Genomic DNA, 9,968 nt, shown 5'->3' on the forward strand with positions numbered 1-9,968 from the left:
CTTAAAATACTTGAGGAAAAGAACAGAGTTCCCCCAGAGCCTTGCAGCAGTGAGGAGATAGAGACTGGACTGGAGTATTCAGCTTCTTTTTTTTTTTTAAGATTTTATTTATTTATTTGACAGAGAGAGACAGCCAGAGAGAGAGGGAACACAAGCAGGGGGAGTGGGAGAGGAAGAAGCAGGCTCCCAGCGGAGGAGCCTGATGTGGGGCTCGATCCCAGGACTCCAGGATCATGCCCTGAGCCGAAGGCAGACGCTTAACAACTGAGCCACCCAAGTGCCCCTGGAGTGTTCAGCTTCTTGCCTTACTGGGATAAGAGAGGAAAGGCCAAGTGCCCCCATTAGAAGATATCAACTAGACCCTCCATAGCCCTTTTATACAAATATCTGGCATACACTCAAAAAGTCCTAGATCCAGAAAGTGGAAGGAAAATGTGATCGATAATTAAGAGGAAAACTGACAAGAGAAGCAGGTCCACAGATAAACCATATACTGGAATAAGCAAACATAAATTTAAAATAACTATGATAAATATGTTAAATGAAATCAAGGAAAAGATAAGCAAAATGGATGAAAAAATAAGCTTTTTCAGCAAAAAGTAAGAATACATTTTAAAATGTTAAGTGGAAGAACATTCTTGTACTGAAAAATGCAGTATCTGAAATGCCTAAAATTGATGACTCATTGGGTGGGTTTAACAACAGAAAACATGCTTAGACAAGACAAAAATAAATGGAAAATGTCTTAATTGAAGCACAGAAAGAATAAACATAGAAATAAAAAAGAGTAGAGAACATGAGACATAGGATACGTAGTTTAAAACCTATTTCTGGACTCCCAGAAAGAGAAGCAAGAAGTAATGGAGATGGCTATACTAAGAGAAAATGATATATTTTCCCAGAAAATGGTTGAAAACCATTAATCTACAGATTCAAGAACCTCGGCAAACTCACAGCAGAGTGAATAAATAGAAAACCACACAGAGGCATACCACAGGAAAATTTCCAGGCACCAAAGATCAGGAGAAAATTTTAAAAGCAGTAGGAGAAAAAGAACAGGTTATCTTTGAAGGAACAACCATAAGCGTGACAGCTGATTTTTAAATAGAAGTGACAGAAGCCAGAAGACATGGAATGGCATCTGACAGTGTGGAAAGACAAACAAAACACCTGCCAACCTAGAATTTTGCATTTAATGAAGGTAACGTTCAGAATGCAACTGACACAGAGTTATCACCGAAAGACCTACACCCCAAGAAATAGGAAAGAAAGTTCTTCAGGCTGAAGGAAAAGAACCCCGTATGGAAGCACGGGACTTCAGGAATGAGTAAAGAGCATTGTAAATATGTGGGTAAGTATAAAAGAAAATTAACTGCTTAAAACACTATATTAATGTCCTGTAAGGTTTTTAATATTTTTGGAAGTAAAATGTAGGGGGATAAATGGAATTAAACAGCTACAAGAACAAGGTTCTTGCCTTGTTCAGGAGGTCACGAGACTACTAATTGATAGCATATTATAACAAGTCAAGGATATGAAATGTAATCTCTAGGATAACCACCAAAGAATAATACATGAGGGGCGCCTGGGTGGCACAGCGGTTAAGCGTCTGCCTTCGGCTCAGGGCATGATCCCAGCGTTATGGGATCGAGCCCCGCATCGGGCTCCTCCGCTGGGAGCCTGCTTCTTCCTCTCCCACTCCCCCTGCTTGTGTTCCCTCTCTCGCTGGCTATCTCTATCTCTGTCGAATAAATAAATAAATAAATAAAATCTTTAAAAAAAAAGAATAATACATGAATGTAGAACTCAACATCTAATAGAAGAGAGAAATTGAATAAGAAATAGTTGAGTCCAAAAGAAAGCAAGAAAGAAGGGGAAAAGGAACAAAGAAGGGTGGAAAATGTAGGAAGTGAATCAACTGCTAATGAGCGTGAGTGGAGCCCATGGTGAGAGGCTGAGTGACAAGGCATCAGGCTGAAACAGGTCACCCAAGTGATGCCATGTCCAGGAGAGCTCCAGGTCCCCACGGAGAGAGCATAACTGCACCCTTTCCTGACGGCCGCAACCATCCCTGAGGGCAACGACCCCCCACGAGTCCTGAGACACAGACCAACAGAGACAGGAAGTAGAGAGGAACCACCCAGGCCTCTGGGTCAACAGGCTGGGCAACGGTGGTGGTCTGGGTGCCCAGGGGCTGACAAAGGTCATGCTTTCCCGGGTGTTGGCCACAGGCAGGCATCTCCCACAGTCCACTCTGCAGACTTGCTATTTGGATTTCTGTTTAATGACCATGGCATGGCCGACCCAGAGAGCCATCCCCAAGGCTGATAAAATCCCACAGACACCACAGGAGGAACTGTCCAAGCCTGAGGGCTGAGCCTGCCCTGGGCCAGCCGTATCAGGGATAGACGGGCAGCCCCAGGGCAAGCTCCTCACCTGACAGCAAGCAATGAGCCTTTAAGGAGCATTCCACCTTGTCAGCACCCAGAGGTCCTGTGCTCCTGGGAGGCTGTGAAGCTTTAGGGCCTAAAATGCCCTGGATAAAGATAGATGTCCCCTACCCCAAACCAGGCAGTCTCCTTAGTGTCACGCAAACAATGGACAGGAGTACAAATGTCCCCCCAAGTGACCTAGCTGCACTACACAGTAAAGGCGACGATTAAAACAGTAGGTCCCCAAGGAAAAAATAAATGAGGCAAGCACCCAGAAATCTGGGCCACATATGGAGCTATGGGAGGCCCCAAGGGGGTGCTCAGTCACCTTTCAAACCAAAAGGGCTGCCACAAAGAAGATCCTCACAGAGGTCAGGTGCCCTCTGCCAGAGGAACTGAGAGCCAGTGTTTGCCTGAGAACAAACCCCTCTTGGGGCACCCCTACTACCTGACTCATACCCCTGTATCCGGATTTGATGGCCTTCAGGGGAAGGGGGATTAGCATGGGTCTGCGGTCTCTGTCGCAGGGAGAACCAAGGTTTCACGGCCCGGCAAGTGTACAGTGGGGCCAGGGGCTGCAAATCTTTATGACTGTTTCGCATACGATGCCCCGGTGAGCCTCCCACTGGTGGTGCAGGGAGATCCCAGGAGGACAGCTCTGTGGCCAGGCACTGAGAACAGCTAATTCAGACTGGAAAACTATAGCATATTCTCCTTAAAGTTGGTGACGGAATTGATGTCCACTGTACAGGACCCAGCTTGTTACCCTCCCATATCCGCTGGCCCCGCTCCAGCCCCGGTCCATGCCCTTGCTCCCAGAGAGGGCCAGCCTAAGGTTGGACCTTCACTATGCCTGCAGCAACAAGACGCCAGGACGTTCTGTGTGCTGGTCCAACTTTACTGAACCCACGGACGCTCTGGCCCCTCCAGTGGCTTCCTGGAAGAGCTGATTTAATACACAACACGAAAGTTCAGGGAAGTAAGTTCCCCATGAAGTGAGCTTTGAACTATGAGAACAGCAAACAGGAGGATAAAGTGTTCTCCCTTCTTCCTCCGCGAAGACTATCCTGAGATGCAGTGTCTCCGTGAGCCCCTCCCTGGAGATGGCCTGCACAGAGGAGCAACCAGCTGCAGCTTCTTTCCCCCTTCACTCCGGCCTCCTTTGAGTCAACCCTTCGACACACACTTGCATTAGGCTTTGCCTCTGCCTGCTTTGTAGGCAACTCAGGCTGAGCCTCCTACCATCACCACGTACGTTTGACATTATGGTGGGGGATCCTAGCCAATGCAATATGACAAGGAAAAGAAATGGGTGACGTCAAGTTTGGGATCCACAGATGTATGACGGTCTACTTGGAGAGTCCACGTGAGCTGATAGGTAATCTGGAACTAATGAGGGAATTCAGAAAGGCTAAACCAAAGCAAGCCTATAGACAAGTGACAACAAATCAGGAATTATGATTTTTACAAAAAGCCCCTCCCAACAGCAACAGAAATTATAAGGGAAGCAGGATTACATCTAACAGGCATGGGTAAGACCTCTGGAGAAAATTATAAAGCAATATGGAAAAACATTTAAAAGCTAACCATGTGCACGGATGAGTACAGCCGGTAGTGCTCCCCAAATTAACCCATCAATTCAACGCAGCTGCCATCAAAACACCAAATGTGGACAAAGGTCATAAAAATGGAGCTTTCACAACCCGCTGGTGGGTGATTATTATATCCCCACTTTGAGAGTAATTTAGCAACATCCAAGGCATATCCTGTAGCCTAATGACCACACTTCTGGGCACACACCTCAGAGAACTCTGGCCCAAGAGCCCTGGGACAGGATCTCTCAAAGGTTGATAAACAAATGGCCGTTTCTTGTAAGTCCAACCTACACCTACCATGTGACCCAGTGGTCACACTCCTGGGGATTTACTCTGGAGACATGAAAACATATTAACACAAAAGCCTGCATGGGAATGTTTGTAACAGCTCTATCAGTAATCTCCAAAAACCGAAAACAACCCCAACGTCCTTCAGCAAGTGACTGGGTACAGTCACTTTAAATTTGCCATCAAATACTTCCCAGCAGTAAAAAGGGATGGGCTATTGATACACCCAGCAACTCAGATGACCCTCGTAGGCAAGAAGGGTCTCAAAAGCTTAGATACTATGCGACTCTATTCCTCTGATGTTCTCAAAAAGACAAAACTATACTGATGGGGACAGACTAGTGGCTGCCAAGGGGTAGGAGTGGGAGGAGGATGTCCCCATAAAGGAACAGCAGAAGGGATATTCTTAGGGTGACAGAGCCATTCTGTATCCTGATTATGATGATGATGCTTGAATCGACATAGGTGTCAAAACCCAAAAGAGTCCATTTTGTTGAGATGCTGAGAAATTGGAACCCTTGTACGTTGTTGGTGGAAATATAAAAGAGAACAGCTGCTGTGGGAAACAGTTTGGTGGTTTCTCAGAAGTTACACACGTATGTCATAGGAACTGGTCATTCCTCGTCTGGGTAAGTCCCCAAAAGAGTGGAAAGCACGGCCTCATACCGATACTCATACACTGGGGAACCTGGGTGTCTAGGTCAGTTCGCGTCTGCCTTCAGCTCAGGTCATGATCCCAGAGTCCTGGGATCGAGTCCCGCATCAGGCTCTCTGCTCAGTGGGAAGCCTGCTTCTCCTTTTCCCTCTGCCCCCTCCCCTGCTCATGCTCTCTCTTGCTCACTCTTGCTCTATCTCAAATAAAGAAATGAATAAAATCTTTAACAAAAAATACCCATACACTAATGTTCATGGCAGCATTAGCCACAGTAGACAAAGGGGGGAGACAACCCAAGTGTCCGTCGACAGATGAATGGATCCGGCCACACAAGGGAATATTATTCAGCCTTAAATAGGAAGGGGTGCTGACACCTGTTGCTACACAGATGAGCCTCGAGGACACGATGCTCTGTGAAAGAAGCCAGGCACGAAGGACAAACACTGCAGGACTCCACTCATGAACCCCAGAGGAGTGAAATTCGTAGACAGAAAGTAGAAGGGTGGGTGCCAGGGGCTGGGGCAGGGACAGTGGAGTTTAGTGTTTAGTAGGGACAGAGTTTCAGTTTGGAAAGATGAACAAGTCTGGAAATGGGTGCTGGTGATGTCTCCACGATGTTTAAGTACATCGTGCCACTGAACTGCACATCTAAAAGTGGTTAAAATGGCAAATTTTAGAGTATGCATATCTTACCACAGTAAAAAGAGTCCGCGAGTCAATGTTACTATATGATCTTTTGAAAAATTAAATAAAATGATGTGAAAAAGAAAAACCAAAAATTGAATGTGCGTACAAATCTCCTAAACTTGTTAAAACACAGATTCTGGCTTAGGCGGCTTGGGTGGGGGCTGGGAGTCTGTATTTCTAACACAGTCGCAGGTGGTGCTGACACAGCAGGTGGGGATGACCATGAGTTACATGGTGCTAGGACACATTTTCCAGAATGTTCTTTGCAACACTGCTGTGTGTACAAAAACTTGCAAGCAAGCTAAACGTCCATCAGTAGAGGAATGGCTAAGTAACGGGTCTGTTCATTCAATGCAAACCCGTACAGCAGCGAAAACGGATGGGGTAGACGTGCCCGCATCAACAAGGATAAACAGGCTGGAACATGAAAAAAAAAAAAAAAGCAAACGGAAGGACTAATGTTGTGCCATGATCCTTGTACATAAATATTTAAAAGCACACAAGACAAGGTCATGTGCTGTATGCAAGACCTATACACATCGCTCCATGATAAAGACAGAGCCGGGAAGACATCCACCCCTCAGAACAGAGGCTGCCTCCGGACAAGGGGCAGGAAAGACCAGGGAGCCACCAGGATCCGGACTGCTGTTTTTCTAATCTGAAGCAAAACCGGAAAACTGCTGACATGGTTGGGTCTAGGAGCAAGATGTTTGTTATGTCATTCTCTGTGTCAGGTTCTTTTTAATATCATGATTAAAACCCAGGAAAGAGTAACAATCTTCAATGTGTTATGAAAAACAGAAGATGCGGCTCACTGCACTGGTTGTAATAGCCAAAATATGGAGATAATCTGCCAGATAAGTATAGAAAATTCCTTCAAATATCAACTTGTGTGCATAAAATGCAACAGCACACAGACGTTGATCACCTGGTTGTGGGGAAAGCAGGTGCCCGAATGAATCCCCAAAGCACTTCCTGGACCTGGAGAAGCAGGCTTCCCCGTCTGCGAAGTTCAGGGACAGGCAGCGCCAACTGAGCTGAGCGCTGGGTCAAAAGGCGAGGGGATGACGGGCTGGAAGGGGATGACGGGCTGGAAGGGGGTGACGGAACTCCCTGGGTGACAGGAATGTTCTAGGCCTTATATGGGTGGTGATAAGGCGGGTGCATACAGTTGTCCAAGCCCACTTCCTCGGACAACGTAGATGTGCGTTTTGTTAACAACTATTTAAAAAAAAAAAGGCTGTGGGAAAAGTAATGCCATGGATACACGTTTACTATGAGTCATCGGTTGAAACGCTGAGTTGCAAATCAGCATGAAAAAGCGGACCCCGCTTTTCTTTTTGAGCGGAGAGGATGCATTAAGCAAAGTCCACCCTGGGCATCCTCCCCGCGGCTAGTCGGGTCCAGGCGGGCGGCAGAGGGCGCGCACGGACCGTCCGGCTGCGCCCGCACCTGCCGGACTCTTGCACCCTCCGCCGGGGCGATCCGAACCGACTCGCCGGCCCTGCGCGGGGTCCGGCTCCAGAGCTGGGGGTGCCGGCCCACGGGGCCGCGATCACCGACGGGGAGTCAGGGCCCAGCGGGCAGCCGGGCCTGCACCTGACCCCGCCTGACACAGCGGCCACTGGCTGGCGAGCTGGAAACCCCGCGAGGTGTTCCCTTCCACGCACCTTCCAGGTCTCGCACCGCAGGCCCTCCCCAAGCCGCCCCCGCCCCTCCATGGCGCGTTCCTTAGAGCGGGAGTCTCAGCAAGCCCGGCGGCGAGCTAGGGGATAGAATTTAGATCCGGGGCTGGAAAGAACCTAGGGCAGAGCTCGTGGCCTTGGAAAATCGCAGTACCTCCCTAACCCTCTGCCCCATTGTTGCAAAACTCCAGGTTTTAAGTGCTCTTTGCAGGAGAAATGACAGGATTATAAAATAATCATGGCCCAAACATACTTCCCTGGCTAGGCAGAGCCCCAGAAAGCTGCATGCCACCCCCACCCACTCACCTCCTGTACTTCCAGAAGGAAGAGAGGACACCATCACCTACCCCTTGATTTACTGCCATCTGCTCAGGCCTACTGAGAAGCTGCCCAGGGCACAGCCAGAGTTCTCTGGGGCCACGGGCACTCCCAGGCCACGTGAGGGCCCTGACCACGCCTGGGCTGGGCAGAAGAGGAGCCCACTTGGGCACCGTGCACCTTCCTCCTCTCCCGGGCTCATCCTGGGCCAGGCCAGGGAGTAAGCCCAGCTCCTCAGTCTAAACACTGACAACCTCCCAACTCTAGCCAGCCCCAGACCCTTCTGGATCTGCCTCTGCTCCCCAGGGGCCTCGTGTGTCCCTGAAGCCACCTGGCCCCATCTAAGGCTCAGCCTGAATCCTCCTGTCCCCTCCCAGGGCCCAGAACTTTTCAGACTTGGAGTGAGCCCAAACAGTGAGGCCCCACTCCATCCCCTCCCCCCGCCCCCCGCCGCCCCGGCACTGACCTGGGCATGGATCCCTCAAGCTCAGGGTCTGTTTCTGGCCAGGACCTCTCTTCTCAGCAGGGCCCTCTTCTTCGGGGTTTCAGCTAGGGGCAGAGAAAGAGGAAGGACCTGAACCCAGCGCCAGCCCCAGCCCCAAAGAGCCCCTGGGTTGCCAGCACTTCCTTCCAGGACAGGCCCAGATGATTGTTTGTCCGAGGTGTTGGCTCTGTGCCAGGAACGCACTCCCCCCCCCACGCACCCCATATACACAGCTACCCTGACATTCCTCTGCCAGCGAGGAAGGAGGCCCCAGGCGCTTCCTAAACACCTCCCTGCAAAACTCAGGCTGCCGGTGGCACTGCCTAGTCTCCAGAGCTGAGGGTCAGAAAAGGGGCCCCAGAGCTCCGGCCAGTGCCCACCTGCAGCCCAGTGCCCTCCCGCACCCCCACACAAGGCTCTGGAGTCCTGAATGCTCATCTTCTGTGACCCCTCATTTGGCCAGGGATGGCTAAGAGTTGCATCCCAGCTCCCTCCCTCCATGGGAAGGGGCTGCACTCCCTGAGGGCCCAAGCCCCTCTCAGAGCCCCAAGGAGGCCTTGAGAGACCTGCCAAGGCCAGGGGGCTCCAGGCTGGAGGAAAGACCCTCACTGTCCATCAGGCAGCCTTGGAGGAGGGGTGTTAGAAACAGAGCTGTCTAGTCACACCTCCCCCCCAAAAAAAATATTTACCTTCAAAGGCTCCATCAGCCCCTGGGCAACGGTCTTTGTCCTCTGTCTCAGAGCTAAGTCCCCAGTGCCCTGCACAGGGCCTGGCCCCAGAAGATGCTCAGTGAGTACCGGGTGCCTCAGTGATGCCTGAGTGCGCGTCCTCTCCTGGCTCTCCTGGCTCTCCTGGCTCCAGCTCCCTGACCTCCTCCAGGTCTCTCCTGCTGGGGCAGGGGGCACGGGAGCCTCCACAGCCTCCAGTCTCTGCTTCATGTCACCTCCTGGGGTGGCCTCCAGACCGCCCACCTCCCTGTGTCTGGCCCCTGTTTGTTTCCGGCCCAACCCTGCTCCAGGTGTAATTACCTATGTTTGTCCCCGCTCTGGACTCCCGGCGCCCCGGCCCCCAGTGCTTGCTTCCCCACCGAGGTCTCCGGGGGCAGGCCCTCAGCGCCCTTCACTGGGGGTGGGGGAGAACACACACTGTCAGGGTGGACCCCGATGAGCGCTGTTTAGGGGCGGCTTTTCACTGCAAGCGTCAGGGGCTGGAGGTGATCCGGTGGGGCTCGGGGGACAGCGCTGCACTGGGGACCCCCTCACCGGAGGACCGATGTGTGACCCGACACAAACCATCTCTCGTCTGAGCTTCAGTTTCCTGCCGAGTAACGTGGAAACCCAGCTTCCCACCCCGGGGGTCGTGGAAAGGGTCAACGTAGGTGCTGCAGGTGAGTGCTCGCGGGGCCTAGCTCACGACGGGGTACCCAGGCTGGCGAGGGCTCCCGGGCCTGCAGGCCCCGCGCGGACAAAGGCTGCGGGGCGGGGGAGGAGGGCCCAGCTCCGACCCGGCCGCGGCGGGGGGAAGACCCTCGCGCCGGGACGGGTTTAGCCGGCCCCCCCACCTCGGGCGTGAGTGCCCCGAGGCCGGGCGTCCCCGGGTGGTGGGGCCAGGCGCCTGAGCCGGGAAGGCTTCCCGGAGGTGGGAGTCCCTGGCGGCACGGAGGGACGCCGTACGGTCCCTTTAAGAGCCAGTGCCCGGGCGAGGGGCGGAGGGCAGAGGGCGGAGGGTGGCGTCCGGCCCGGCCCCCCGCCCCCCGCGGCCGCCGCCTCAGATCTGTACCCGCAGCCCGGCTCAGGCTGACGTCACCTGCCCTCGAGCCGCGCG

This window comes from Ailuropoda melanoleuca, chromosome 16 (genome assembly GCF_002007445.2).
Source record: "Ailuropoda melanoleuca isolate Jingjing chromosome 16, ASM200744v2, whole genome shotgun sequence".
Classification (NCBI taxonomy): Eukaryota; Metazoa; Chordata; class Mammalia; order Carnivora; family Ursidae; genus Ailuropoda; species Ailuropoda melanoleuca.